This window comes from Coturnix japonica, chromosome 3, assembly GCF_001577835.2.
Source record: "Coturnix japonica isolate 7356 chromosome 3, Coturnix japonica 2.1, whole genome shotgun sequence".
NCBI classification, from domain to species: Eukaryota; Metazoa; Chordata; class Aves; order Galliformes; family Phasianidae; genus Coturnix; species Coturnix japonica.
The window spans coordinates 20670820-20686100 of NC_029518.1; positions in this window are offsets into that span (position 1 = coordinate 20670820).

The following is a 15281-nucleotide window of genomic DNA, read 5'->3' on the forward strand; positions in this document are numbered from 1 at the left end:
AGCAGATTTAAATATTTTAAAATGCATTGATGGCAATATCAATATTGCTTTCACAATTGTTTGTTCACAATCTATTTGGTTTTTTTTTCCTTCCAAATTGCTTTCAAGACAAAATGAAAGAAGTGTTTATTTTATTCCCAGATTTTTTTTTCCACAGCAGATAAGCTTTAGACACTGACACTCCCCCCCCCTTCCCCCCTTTTCTTAGAAGGGTGTGAATGTTTTCAACTCTAGAACATAAGAGCTCACTCAGTACTGGTCAATAGAGTTAATTTGGTAGAGGATGGTACAGGCATAGAACTGAACAATGAACTCTGAGGTTGGTAGTAGAAGCATAGCACACATATTTATTCTTCCTTAAATCTGTAGATCTGAGAGCTTGAAGACAGTATCCCTGAATTCAGCAGTGAGCATCCATGCTGGAATGCAGAATTGGCCACGTAATAACATTTTCTATTTACAGCGTTAATACAGGATAGATTGAGTGGCTTCAAACAGGCAGCTGCTCTGTGGTGGTATGGGGTCTTTATATTGTAAAAAATGCATGCTGCTCAAAGATCTCTTTTTTTGTGTGTGGGTTTTTTTGTTTTTTTTTTTTTGATGCGTTTATGAAATACACAGGCTGGGCTTCAGAAACCTCACTTTCCAAGAGTGTAAAGCTCTGTTTGGTTTTACGTTTGTTAACTGTGGTTTTCTGTCTGTCTCTGTAAAGCCCTGGCAAGTATAGAGCTTGTTTTCTGCTGGGTCCTTGTGCTGATGGCTGTGACATGGGCTTTTTAGGCTGAGATTTCTGGAGTGATTGTTGTAGCCAGACACCTAACGGCATTCAGCAGGAGTCAATTCCTGAACTCTTCCAAAAATCTCAGCCTTTCCAACTCAGTCAAGATTAGGGTTCCTTCATAGGCCAGATGAAATTACTCTACAGAATAACTGTGCATAACAATGGATAAAGGGCAAGTCTACACATATTTTGTGCACTGCTGCTGTTCTGGCTGCAGTGACTTGGGATCAGTGGAAAGAATTTGGGCAGCCGGTTGGAAAACTCAATCTTGCATATTTTTCTAAAAATAAATAATTGCTCTTTTCTTAAAAATAAGAAAAATAAGCTATATGTTCCATACAGCCCATATTCCACATTTACACTGATTTAAGATTGTATCTGCGTAATCCCCCTCTCATAAATACGTTAATTGAACATATATTTGTACTGAGAAAATGAATTACTAAAAAAACAATGCTTCAAATGAAAGATATATTTTGTGGTATGCCGCAGGAAGGGTGATTAATGTGAGCCCAAACACAAGAGCAAAGAGGATTACAGGCTTTACCTTTCACACCAAGCTGCACCCTTGAAGTGTTTTTCAGAATGGGTGCCTGGCCACAGCACAGGGTTTCATGAGCTCTTGCATCTGTTCTCTCTGTCTGGTCTGACTTGTGTCCAAACTAAGGTGGTGGCAATCAGCAAGTTGCTGTGTATCTTGCAGGAGCACTAACTTGTTAGATGAGTGATGATTCCAGACTCAGCACTTCCTCAGCTCTCACTTGTGACAGTGATTGCCAAGGCTAGCAGTAAACTAGATAACGTGGGAGGAACAAGCACACACTACTACTTTGGATTCCTTTTGAATTTTTGAACAGTGACACATCATATGGTCTTATTCTTTAGATAGCCTATGGCCATACATTGGCTAAGAAAGAATGCAGAGTCATTATTTCTTACAAAATTAAAGCGTGGCATGTTGTGCCAGACTGAAGAGTTCATTACTTGAGCAGCAGTCATGATCACCTTTTATCAGAACCTGGCTAAAAATGAGGTTAGCAGAGCAGTAACAATTTTTAGGAGAGACTGGATATCTCTGGGTATTAATAAAAAGGGGCAGGATGCAGGGGGCAGACAGCAGTTGTGCTATTTTTTCTGGAAAGGTTAAGACAGTATTCAGGCACAAGGTGGGAGAACAAGTTCTGCTGGAGGCATCTCTGCTTGAGCACTTAGGGGGACTTGGTGTGGGTGTTGCCTGACCTTCATTGTTGCTGAAGACATTGGCTCTGGTCATTTTAGACCTGTGCCCTTCAGAGAATAATGGAAAGCTGAGGATGCAAAACCTGCCTCTTAAGCTGGTGTTTCAGGTTAAGCAAATTCATCCATGACAGATCCAGAATGGGTAGAACCATCACAGGAAAGGGGTAGTCTCATTTATCTGACATTAAATCATTCTAATAATCCCAAGACACCCACAGTATTTAACACTGCCACCTCAGTGTTACAGCATCACCTCTTTTTTGAGCAGCCCTTCTACCTATTAAATTTACTCCTTTTTCAACCACTGATGTACCTGGGAATCCTTTTAAAATTCGAGTTTTATTAAACGCTGGGTAATATGTGACCTCATCAAGAGAATGCAGTGTCCACTTGGGAGACTTTTGTTATATTAAAGCCTTTGTTGGCAATGCAGCAAACTCTGCTGTGGGCTGCCGGGGGGCAGTCAGCCCAGGCTGAGCCTCACAGTGATTGATTTGCACAATAGGAACAAAAATATTCCTGAAACTCTGAGATCACTCATCTCTTGCTGCCAGACTTTCATGAAATATAACATGCAATCAATTTAGCTTACAGCCAAATTCTCCCCTTTCAGCCCCTTCTTTCCTTTGGTGTGTCAGTGAAGATAAATGAAAGAAGCAACAAGGAATACAAACAGCAGTAGCAATGAGAGCAGCAATTGCTTGTGTAGGGAGGACTCATGGTGCCAGGACACAGCAGAACCCACAACAACTTGACCAAACACAGGAATGAATGAAAGGTCCTTTTCAAAGGGCAAAAGAAAGACCGCGTTGACCTCTTGGCAGAAAGAGGAAACTTCAAAGGCTTTACAACAGTTAAAAACCCAGTTACACACACAAAAATGACCTGTGTTGGATACTAACATAGTGAAACTGAACTACCTCATAGTAAGAGATATAGCAGAAGGTGGAAGGGGTATACTTTCCTCTGGCCACTGGGCAAATGTACAAAAGGCTAATCCTGTCAGTTTGGTGTTAGGCACAGGGTTTCAAAGCTGTGCATGTGAGGAAAGCACAGAAGTTTAGACAGAACTCCTAACAGACTTGGAAACATTAGGCACATTTTTCTCACCAAGAAATGTTCTCATCATATGCTTCTTTTGGAAACATTTGGCAGTTCCTTAGGTATGACAGAAACTATGTTTGAGGAAGTTAGAACTAATGAAATAGGGTATTTAAAGAGAAACCTTCTGAATGATCTGAGTGTTATATATGATTCATTAAAACTACATTAAAAAGAGGGAAAAAGTGCTAATTGCTTGAGATAGTTCTTTCTGCTGTTTTTCTTCACCTGGGGCTCAGGTTTTTGACTTGCTCAGTGCAGCTTGGAAAGTATTTAATCACATGTAATTTTCAGCACAAGAGAGAGGGCTTCTGCCTGCAGGAAGGCTGTGCTCAGAGTCAGCAAGTGCGTGAAACCTCTTGCTGGACTTGCAGCACTCAGTCTCTGAATTCCAAGGATTTGAGAGCAAGTCAGTCAAAGCACTTCAGTGAACAAAGACCTTCCTCTTTAATCTACTCTAGCTGGGAAAGATAAGACCTCAAATGGAATCTAATTCATGACTAGATTACGCATTAAGATAAGCATAATACGATAAAGACCTACTGACACAGCTTCCATAAGGGCAAATTGTGCCACTCCATCTTTCAAGAATTCCTGGAAAAAGGGCATAAAGTAAGGAATGAAACAAACCTTTGGAACATAATTTATGTGGAGTTTCAAATAGCTTCTGACAGGACCCCATATGAGAGGGTTTGAAATGAAATAAAAAGCACATTCCATCACAAATGAAAACCCACAGGATGCTGGGAATTCATAGTAAATATCCAATTTTTATGAAGAGAGCAATGACAAAACATATTGGCCTTCTGTTTATTATTTGAACTATTTTGGAAAAAGTGATTTAATGCTATTTGTCAACAAATGATTCTGAGTCATGATCAGCTAAAGAAGACCATCAGACGCTCCTCAAAATAGTTGTATTCAGTGAAAGTATTCGTTCTTCCATACATCCATCAGCACACTGACAGCTCTAATGGAAAGTAATATGTGTTAGAAAATACAATAAACTTCTCATTATTGTAATGGACTTTGATCTAACACAATTCCCTGAGGAAACAGATATGAATCATTGTGAGTACTACAATTTAATGAATATGCCTTTCCAAAATAAACTAAGAGATGGATTAGAGAAATACTTTACAGAAGTAATATCTCACTGTAGTAATGATTTAGCAGAAAGCTACAAATGATTTCCAGTAGCAACCCAGTTTGGTTTCGAATGCTTCAATATAAACTGACAGGATATGAATAGAAAGTGCCTGAAGAAGAATAACAAAACCAATTAAAATTGTGTGAAGATTCGTGTGAGTGATGACTTCAACTGTGGGCATTTGAAATCCTAAAGACATGGTTAACTACATAACAGGCAAAGTATGCTTTCTTAAGTTTAACTTTTCATATACCCACATTTAAAATAGAGGACTTTTTATGTGCTCAAGATAAGCATATGCTTTCCAGACACGTGGTCATTCCTTTTCAGCCTGAGACAGGAACCCACTTTCAAGTGAGCCATTTATAACACTGTTTTTTGTCTCTACCTTCAACAGACTTTTCACACAATAGGCTGTAGGTACCTGGTATTCACAGACCACGAGCTGAAGAAGACTGATTTATGTGGGACTTGAAGGTGATTTCAAACACAAAATGGTATCAGTTTGAAGAGCAGTCATCCATTTCTTCTTTGCCCCACTGTATATTCATCAGAAGGCATCTGACGCAATGCATGTAATACATTCAGAACATATAATTCTTTAAATTAAAGGAAATGTATATTTGAATAGTATCAATAGTAGTCAGCTAGAGATGGTACATGTGTCAGTCTGTTGATTCACAGACACTGATTATTGTTTATGTGTATAGCTGCAGTAGCATGAAGATTGATTGCGATAGCACATAGGCGGCAGCTGCCATTTACAAATGCCAGCTAGTGCTTCTCATGGGAATTTGTGATAGAATACAGAAATAATACAGAATTACAGCTATTAACTGAATGTCTTTTTTTTTTCTTGCATTTTTTTTTTCCCCGTGCAGTCACACTATGTGATCCCACAATAATCTTTTTACAACTCTAGCTGATTTTCAAATAAATTCGGCAGAGGTGCCTGAAATTTCAAAGGAAATTAAAGTCTTACAAGAAGTGTAAAAATAGATGATCAGGAAGGAGAAAGGGGTTTTGAAGTGTCTTGTTTAAATGAATGGCTGCCACATGTGTAGATTCGGGAATCTGTATATCCAAGAACTCTGAATGCTCCAAACAACAAGGTTTTCTAATTATATTATTAGATGCAAGCAATGCTTTGCCTAGACAAGTGATGCACACATGTTGTATGGGAACTGTTGAGTCATGGCCGGAACCACTGATTGAGCACCTTGGGAAAGGACCAGGTCAGCCCTGGGAGCACAAGTGAAGGCAATTCAGTTGTGTGACTGGAAGGGGTGGAGCCTGGCTGTGCCTCTCTTAGACCTCATTTAAGGGCTGACTGTCTCTGGGGAAAGATCTCTTTCTAGAGATCCTTCTTTGGCAGAGCTTTCCCCTTCTTCTGACATGGGTGAGCAACCTTCTTCCCTTCTTTTATAGCATCTACCTTTTGTACCAATCCTTCTGTCTTTACACATCTGGTGAAATGACTTTTCCTGTCATATTGACCTGTCTAATTGCTATGTGTGTCAATTCACATTGTGCATTGTTTAGTGATCATACAGCAGTGTTCTTTCTGTGGCTTCTTGGCATTTAAGAGGCATAAACAGATCCCTTCTTTTTTGTAAAGATGCAGTTCCCTTGATTTAAGATTAACAGATATATATCCACTTGATGGTTTATATAATAGGGTATGGTCAGACTGGAACTGCATTTAGTTCAGGACCTGGTGCAGTGTTTATAACAGTTTAGGTTTATGTGTGTGTACAGATATGTGTATGTATGTGCATATATTTTATACAGTGTGTATCTGAATAAGAATAACCAAGACTATCAGGTTGGAAACTTATTCTAGTGTATTCAGTTTTAAACAGGACATATTTCTGCCAGCTTTCCTCACAGTGAATAATATCTACTGGTGACTTACTCTATTTATATCTGATTATTTATGGAGTAGAGAGCTAATCAGCAGGAGGAAAAACACTAACAAGTTTTTCAACTTTATCACTAAGTCCTGTGGTATTTGTTTTTTTTTGTTCTGTGCCCTAGCTGCTGGAATAAGAAAAGTTCATGAGAAGCTTCTGTTAAATAGAGTGTGTTTCTAGCCTTCCAGGATGTGGATGGAAGTTGAACATATGAAGCAAATAACCTCATGGGGTCAAGAAGTAAGAAGCCATATATATAAGTTTTTCTTTCTTCAAACATTCTCATGATATCTCATAATTTTGCAGTGCAAGTGATGAATGAATAACGATGTCAGAATTTCTTCCTCAAACTTTAAAATGCTATATAGGGGTTGCTTCAGCCAAGAAGAAATATAGACACTTGCTGAAGATATAGATCCACATAAACAATACGTGGGGTCAGAAGAACAACAGAATGTACTATTATAGTTGAGCAGAAATGTGGTCCTTCATCAATGACAGTTGTTAGAACTATTAATCTCCTTTCTGGAATCAGATTGCTGAAACTATAGCAAGTTCTTTTTTAGGAAGAAAAAGTACCTCTGCTCATTTAAAAACAAAACAAAAACACACAATAAATCACAAAATCTTCGGAGTTTCCTGATGCTAGTTTTACAAAATGTTATTTCTGTGAGACAGACAAAAAGACTGTAAGGGCAGAAGGGGCTGAAAAACAGGTACATATCTTGTATGTAGTCTAAGGAATAATAGCACAGTAAAGTAATAATAGGAGAAGAGATTTGGAACTTTAAAAGGCAACACTTTCTGTTCTTTGGCTGTGGGGAATGTCTAATCAAACTGTGTAGCAAACAGAACTTGTAATGCTACATAGTGATGTGAAGTGGCACAATCATAGGTTGCAGCAAATAAGAACAAAATGAAATGCAGCTGCTGTGGACACAGAAACAAAAGAAGAAAAACTGTTTGCCTTTGGAAGACTTTAAGAATGCAGGGATCTTCAGTGAGATATCCTGGCCTATGCTGTCAACCTTTACATGAGATCTGGGAAGGGGTGGATCCTGGCTCCACCAGGATCTGGTGATGGACTGCAGTCAAAGTACATTGCTTGCACCTGAGCTCCCCTGGGCTGGCCCTGCCTTCCCACCAGGTACTCAATCACTGCTTCAGGCTATGGCTCAGCATTTCTGCTATAGAAGTGCATCAGAAAACATTTCTGGCATTAAGTGGAAACTAATATAAACATATCTTCCTGAATTTGGCTGTTTAGCTGGTTAATACAGCCTCATAATACTAGGTGGAGTACTAGTGGCTCACAAAACACTTATTTTTGCAAAGAAACTTCAGGGCCGTGCCCTCAGGACTAATGGCCCAATAGAAACAATGTATACTTTAAGAAACATAATTAATCAAAATCACTGAATGAAAACCAGGTTTAATGCACTCATCTTTGACTTTGCAGAAGAAAAAGATTTTTCTCTGCTGTGAAGACTATTTTGGATGAAGTCACCTAAAAAGAAGTTGGAGCCAAACATTTAGACAGAAGGTAATCAGGTAGTGAAAAATTCCCCAGAATCTCCCTGTCATTTCCCTCTCACTTGTTATTCTACCTTTGGCTCATCCCCAAAATAAACCATGTTTCCTGAGATATAGTGCTCTGTGGCTCCTGCTGTTGTCTCTCTCTCCTCCCAGGGAGAGTATCACATGGACATCCTCCTTTGCAATTTTTTATAGCAATCTCTTTTCTAGCTGTAAAAGATTAAATTAAAGAACTATCTGACCTGGCTTTCCTGGTCAGTGCCACTCTAGCAAGCAATACATCACTGGAAGAATGTCGACTTCATGACCCATTACTCAAATAGGCGCCAACTATGAAGAGTGAACCGAGAGATCCAAAAGTTCTAAATTTATTGTCATTATATATCTAAAAATAAAAGACTCTACAGCGTAGGGAGTAGGAGGTAGAAGGAAGAAAGTTTAGAAAGCCTCTCAGGTCATTCAAAGGCTTTAAATAATCTGTGTCTGGCAAGCAGAATTTCCTTTCACATGGAACAGCAATTCTGCAAGTTCATTTTCAATGTGAAAAAGGTAGAATCTTTTCTATTCACCCATGGTGAAGCCTTCAGAATAGGTTTTGAACTGGCTTACAACATCAAATTTGGATGGCTGAAGACATGCTGAACTTCACTTCTGTGTCACAAATAGCTTCTCTGAAGCAAGAAAGACCAGTTTGTGACAGCTGCTGAACTGCTGTCATTTCTCACATCAGCTTGGTTAAACCTGCTTTCATTTCAGGGAAAACAGTCTGGAGCAGCGATAGCTACAGATATTCTGTTTGTCCTATGACTGGCATCAAGGCAGTTTTCCTTCCTGCTTCCAGTGTCTTTCCAGACTCAGGTTTTGCTCATGGCTTTTGGGTAAACTCTCTGCACTGGTATCTTCCCCTTTCTGTTTCCTTTCTTCTGCTTTTATAAACTGCATGTCCTCCTGACACATCTATGCTGGGCCACCCCATCAGGTATACATGTCCGTGAAACAAAACTGGGAAGGCAAGTACAGCAAATTTGTTACAGATGTGAACTTTGCTTGCTTTCTTTGCTGATATACTTCAGCCTTGTTGCAGACTGTCTTGTACACCTACATAAAGTTCATGGTCTTGAAGGAAGAGACTTTTTAAAGGATTTTTGTAGTTTTCAGTGAGTTAAAAGAGTATTAACAGTCTGAAGCCAGATCAAGATCCAGTAGAATGGAGAGGACACAAGGCTATGTCTGCAAACCAGGGCACAATATTTTAAGCTTTAATGTAGAACCAACCCAAAATGTCTGGTTTTGATGGGGAGAAAAAGCTGAAATATAAGACTCAATGTAGTCTGGCAGAGTGGTTTGTGCTATTGACAATCCTTTTAGGGGACTGGTGGGGGAGGGAAGTGACCACAGGAGACTCAAAATGAAGGCGTTAAAAGGGTGAGCAAAGGACACAATCTCAGCCTACCATCTGGTGTGTGACATGCAATGTTTTGGAGTGCTCCAGTATGAAAGAAATTCCAGAGACCCTCCAGGACTGGAGGAATTTTTCAAAAACATTAAAGAGTTCAGAGCTGCTCTATGTTAAGAGTATTTTCTTTTAAGTGTATATAGTTTCACAGCTTTTCGGTGCCAAGGATTTTTTTCATTAACTTTGTATTAGAACTTATGAAATAATAGCAACATATTGTTCTCTATTAATGTGAGATAATATAACTACACAAGGCATTCATGAATTTGTCCATCAGACTTTTGAAAGACCTGAAAGGAGACACATACCCTTTGTGCCAAATTCTGCCATAAATTGTACCTGTATCACTCTGCTTCTGCCTGCAATGTTTGGTAGGATTTTGAGAGTAGGAGAGCAGAGAAATGAATCCAGACTGCTGATATATGTCTCCTCATACACATATAATGATTACCACCTTTTCTCCCTTTTCAGTTCTCCTATGCCCTTACTTCAAGACCAATCCTACTACAGCTGTTTCTGGGTCATTTCCCCAAGTTGACCGAGACCTACTCTGCAAATACTTGGGATTTGTCTGTATGAAGTTTCCAGTAATACTGGGACCTTTTCTGCTTGGAAAAAGACAGCCTAATTCATTATGTTTGACTGGCATCCAAAAAAATGGAGCTTTAACCAGAAGTAGATTATGTTACTGCTACTAATGTTAATATTAATGATAATATTATTGGTACTACATTTTCCTATTACATTATAATATTAAAATGTTATTATATTATTTTTATTATTACTGTTTTTTACCTAGTCTCACTGTAGTGAGACTGCTTTTATATTTATATATATATATATCTACATACACTTTTCAGAAACCTAGTTTAACAGCTGTTGAAAATGGCCAGTTCTCCAGGCTCTGGCTTTTTGCAGGGATAATCCCCAGCACAGTAGTAAGCCAAGACACTGTAGACTGGAAACAAAAGTGTATGACTCAAAAGAAAGGCTCTCATTCATGGAAGAATTACTGCAGCAGCTCACACTTCTGTGCTGGGACAAAGCAACCTCCAAAAGGGTGTGATCTTGGCAGAGAAGAAACAATTTAAGTCCAGTTCTCTCCCAGTTTGGTTTATGATGTCTCATGGGCTGACAGGAAGATCAGTCCCTATGAAATAGCTTGTATTTCCCCAAGGAGCCATGAAAAGGCTGCACAGCTCTCCCTCCTCCAGATGTAGCCACAAAAAAAAATGGGCTCTCCACATGCAGGCATGCTAATATAGAGGTCCCAGAACAGCTGCTGGCACTCCCAGTTATTTTGGCACCTAGAATCCTTTTTTTAATACAGTGTCCTGCAACAGGTATGAAGTATATTCAAGCACTGCAATTTATAATGTTATAGAAGGAAAAAAAATCTTAAAGATTGCAAAATGGCAGTGGAATACTTAGCCTTAACCTTAGCAAAATAATTATTCTTTGAGTGCTATACATCATGTGATTTATGGTAAGGCTTTAGGAGAGACCAAATGAAACCCTGGGGTGAAATTGGCTCAGGATGATCAAAAGTAAGATTAATGAACAGGCATTCTTTACCCATACCATTATACTCTATTTTACTGGACAGAGAAGTTGCTTTTAATGCTAGGAGTCCTACCTATACATTTTTAAACTGCTCCTTTTAAAATTTTTCATATAATGCAATTCATATGCACTGTACAGCAGTTGCTGTGAGGAACTTGTGTTATCCATGGCTGTGGGCACCTTTCAGGTGCCTTGAGAGCTATGACATAGTACAGGTTTGTGCTGTGTGTTTCTCCTTATTGTATGACCAATGTCACTGTAGAAAGTTGAATCAGTTTTGAGTGATGAGTAGTGAGAAGACAGGAACATGACATTGTGTTGTCTTTTCCATGTCCCAGGCTGTGGCTATCAAAGGCAGGTGAATCGGTAATAGGAGCAACAACCTCCATCACCATGGGCAGGCCTTGTCTCCCTGTCAAGGGCTCACACCAATGCTGGCCATTGCACATCTCTCTGACAGAGAGGACGGACCTGTCCTGGGCCAACCATGGCATCAACCTCTCTGTGACATGGGACTGCTGCCAGCATTCTGCCTGTTACAACGTGGTTAGAGTTGGGGTCCAGCATTAATACCACATCACTGTGACATGGCTTTTCCACTATTTAAATCAGAACAAATAATAAAATAACAAACAGCAGCAACAGGTAATATTTGGGCAGGAAATTAAATAGGTATAAGATCAATTTAAAGAATTCAAAGCAGTGTATATTGCCTCTTGCCCCATTCTGAGGATTTGTGTAGTAGTTGCTGCAGAGATTTGAAGGCTAAATTCTGGGAGAATTCAGGTGATATTTCACATGTTTGGCATTAAAGACAAGTCCAACACCAAACACTGTAGCCATCCTGTGCTAGATGCTTTAGATACTGGTCCACACATACATAGTTCTGTTTCAAATAGTATTGTAGTGGAAGATAGAAGCGTGTAAATATCTACACTGAGGTATGATTTTCCTCATGTTACATGCAGAAATATTTTCAGGATTGGGCTCTGTGTAAACAAACAGAAAATATATATTGTGGACTTGAAAACTGTGACACTCATTCTTACTTTTAAAGCAATTACTTACACATTTGAATTCAGAAATCAACAGGCTTACTACTTTTCAGATCCAGTTTTTCTTGGAGACTACTCAGGGATCTAAATCTGTGAGAGAGACTTTAGCAAACATCCATTCATTCTATGTTCCAAAAGCTGTGTCAAAATGTAGTAGGGACATAAAAGCCCTTGTGCATGGAAGACTTAACATCAGGAGTTAACTGGAATATGGCTGTGCTATGGTAAGGAGCTTTTGCTACAGAGAGATCAAGTATGGCACAATCAGAGCTAGATTCACAAGAAATCCCTAGTAGATCAGCATATGAAGTAGATGAGGTGGATCTCCAATCTTAAGAATAGTAATGATAAAGCATTTTGGGAGTCAGTTGCACATTATCTTCCCCAGAGCACTAAAGCGTTTCCATGGAGACTAGCACAGACCATCACTTAGCATTTTTCTCAGGAAACCACAACTGACCATGCACACATGTAAGAAGCACAGCAGGCCCCTTGCTGCCAGCAGAACTGGTCCTTCATTTCACTCCTCAGTGCTGAACTCTTTCTACCCGAAATGACACATACTAGAGCTGCTCCCCTAAACATAAGTGCTCTCCAAGAATATTTCCATGGTGAGCGCAATCTCTTTAGGCAAGCCTCCTTGGGATACTGCTAATGGGAGGCCAAACTGGAGCACCAAGGCTGTGCCTGGCAGGCCCCAACTCACGGCGTGCTGTTGGGCCTTTCTAAATGTTCCCTTTTCCCAACACAAACCAAAATAAACAGAAATGTCTGTAATGATGATGAATGCCCACCAAAGGCTAAAATAATGTGCAAGTTTCTAATTTGTTTTTAAATATAGCAATTTTATTTGTGAGGTTTTTTGTGCGAGCCTCTCAAACACCATTAAACTCATACTCAAATATTTACAACGTGTTTATACTTACCGTGTTCACCTCTGAACAAATTGTTTGACCTTATTTGCAAATGTGTTACAAGAACTCCCAATGACAGATGATCCTTCATAGGAAATCACAACATGTAAGTGAAATTGAAGCTATGCTGCTGCCCTGTGCAGTATATTAAAGCGCTCTGATCTTCTTAAAACATAAATTTGAAGTGCAGCCACCCTGGCAGACCCTGGGTAGAGATGGAGGGGAGTCCTCCTTTAACCTTCAGTGCACAAACGTGCACTTCACGGGTCAGTTTACACCACACGAGATGAGGGCACTCTGACATGTAAAACCTTAGGGGTTGATGCTACCCAGTCACTCAAATCACATAATTAATGTGCTTCTGGGCTCCAATAATAAACAATTCTGATGTCTACTCACTACAGCCAAACTTTCCTGGCTAAGTAAACAGCTCATTTCTTAAAAATGGCTCTTATCCAAAATGAAGTTTTTCAGCTATCAGCCAATCCTGCTGTGAGTTTATATTTCCATGGTCAGGGGATCAACTGCTTTAGTTTCCCACTGATTACGTTAAGATTGAAAGAACTCATTAAAGAATTATTTATGTTTCTGTATCTATAAATTTTATGCCAACATTTGCTCACATTATCTCTGGACACAGTAGTCACATTTAAACCAAGTCATTTTAGCTAACTAAATATTATTCTAATTATAGAACTAATGGAAGGTATGGAACACATGAAACAAGATGTCAAGAAAAATTAGAATAATTTAAAAAAAAAAAGCCTTTTTATATCTAAATGGCCACAAAGGTCATCCAAGCATAAAAGAAGGCATACTCACTGTGTTTCTTCTTCCATCAAAGAACTGGAAGGCTCATTAATGAAGCGTTTCCCATTTGCCCACAAACTACTTTGGTTAGATTCTTCTTTTATTGCTCATCATCTTTACCAACAGAGCTCTTAATAGGATGTACACAAAGCAGTGCAATCTCCCCTTCCTCAGCTGACACTGTGCATGCAATTTAGCAATCAATAAAAAAGGCTGAAGATCCTAGTGTTCCAGTCCAGTTCTTCCATCCATGAATTTTACGTTGAACAGTTTCCACAGATGCCATTAAAACAGTTGTAAATCAGCAATTATGATTTACAGTATCTGTATCCAATAAAAGAATCAAGCCTATTACAATTCTTTGAACAGAAGTCTAAGCAATACCTGTTCCCATTTGAGACTTAGTCTAGACATACTGCATTCATCACTCTTTAGCCATCCTAAAGCCTTTCTGGAAGGACAATAATTCTTACTTGTGTAATCATTGACTCTTTGTTGACACGACCAATAAGAAAGTCAATTGGTGTCAGCTGTAGTGGTGATTTTGTGATGGGAACATCTGCCCAAATTATTCCTGATGAGAGTTAGTCTTCGTCACTGTTAATTGGGTGGGGATGAAAGCTCCAGATCCTATTACAACTCCTTTGAGTAAACTAGTTACTCATAATTTTTTCAAATGGTTTATCTCCTTTGATTTCTAAAATTGCTTCCACTTGATGCTTTGGACCCAGGTGTCTTTTGAGTAATAATAAAACCTTGCAGCAAGACACTGAGGAATCCTAATGCTATTTTCTACCTATCCTGATGGTTTAGGAGATGCGGTATCTTCCTGAGCCCTTCATGGTTTAACTTTTCATGTCTGTTAATTAATCATCCTGACACACAGAGTTCTACCATACCAAGAAATGTTGCAAATATCCTATATATAGTTCTCAAATAGAACTAGCAACTAGGGATTTCTGCTTTGTTCTTTTATCACACATATGTTTTACTTTGATGTAAACACTGTTTCAAAAACAGTAAAAGGAGCTTTTTCATGTTATGCATAGATTATTCTATAAACATGCATCTTGTTAGACACAGTAATAATTAAAAATAGCTGTATTTTCCTCCATATTGCTTCAAATGCCTCTCCCCCCCCCGCTTTTTTTTNTTAAGAGCTATACTCAAATGCATACCATTTTTTTTGAGTAACATTCTTGGTAAAAACTTCAATTTCAATTTGTTTGCCTGTAAAAGTATTAGGATTCAATGCTTATAAAATGAATTGTAAGCAATTTTTAATCATACAATAACATTAATGATTCTATAACAGCACGATGCAATAACACTAACATTTCACATTCAAAATTCATCTGGGTCAGATCTGAAAACATCTGATATAAAAGTTAAATGTGAAATTCAGAACCATTCTTACACCATCCTCAATTTTTACCATTCATAAATACTTTGCTGTTAGGACAAACCGATAGCATGTATCACTCTCATTCATATCACATAAATTCAGTTAAAGAAAAACTCCTGGAAAAAAACACCCTAAAACCTAAAATTCTTTTAGAACTAGGATGTATCTAAATGAATCTTTTGTCCCACGCAGTTCTGTGGATGATATTGGAGTGCTCTGTTAAACATTGACACATTTATTTTTAATTAAACATCTGAGTACAGGTGGTACTAGATGGTCTCTTGATAATGAAGGCAAAGTTTAAAGGTTTTATTTGCTCTTACACCTGTTCATGAAGTCAGAGCTCCTTAACTATTAA